Source organism: Arachis ipaensis, chromosome B10 (genome assembly GCF_000816755.2).
Source record: "Arachis ipaensis cultivar K30076 chromosome B10, Araip1.1, whole genome shotgun sequence".
Taxonomy (NCBI): Eukaryota; Viridiplantae; Streptophyta; class Magnoliopsida; order Fabales; family Fabaceae; genus Arachis; species Arachis ipaensis.
Genome location: NC_029794.2, coordinates 129,685,192 through 129,686,168, shown reverse-complemented (window position 1 = coordinate 129,686,168; position 977 = coordinate 129,685,192).

Below are 977 nucleotides of genomic sequence, written 5' to 3'. Positions count from 1 at the left end.
ACCTCTTTTAATAATGACTATTCATAGATTTTAAAAATCCATCGTATAAAATTTGAGTTAATAGTTAAATTAATCCTGAAAAGATAAAACGTTTTTTAAATTTGTCTATGAAAGATTTTATCAATCAAAAAAGTCTTTCAAAGATCACGAATTAATCATATTTGTCATTTAATTACTCTATTAATAATTTTCGTCAACGATTGATGATGTAGATGTTAATTGATATTATACATAATATTTAACATATCCAATTGAACGTTAACTAAATATATTTATGAAAATCTATCGATTTAGTCGCTAGGTCATATTGGAAATATGATTTATATAATTGAAAAAAATAACTAGATTAATAGATTTTCATAAACATATTTTATTAATATTCAATTAGACATGTCAAATATTATGTATATTGTCAATTAACGTTTCACAATATCAATTGTTGATAAAAAATTATTAATGGAATAATTGAAGGATAAGTATGATTAATTTTTAATTTTTAATGAACCAATTTAATTAAAAAAATCTTTTAAGAACAAATTTAAAAAATGCCTGTATCCTAAGGACTATTTGATTGTTAACCCTACAAAATTTTCATTAAAATTGTGTTGATATTTCACCCTTTGGAAGAAGACCACCATAATGTTGAACATGGTTTTCTAGCAATTACAAAATTAAGGACCAGTTTTAAGAGTGTCAAAGCTAGTAATCAGAAATGCAATGGAACAGAAAACCTCTCTTGTTTTTCTTCTCCCTTCTATCAGCACATACTCACATGGTAACCCAAGCAAAACTGTCTTGTAGTGAAATTATGTAATTTAGATCTTATTGACAGACATGTGAAGGTCTGGGGCTGGCTATGACCACCCTTTAATTTTTAGGTCCAATGGGGTGCCATGCATGTGCTTTTTTCATTAAAATTATTTTCTCTCTTTTTTTTCTTTATTTTCCCTTTTTTTTTATCCTTCTTCTTCCTTGAG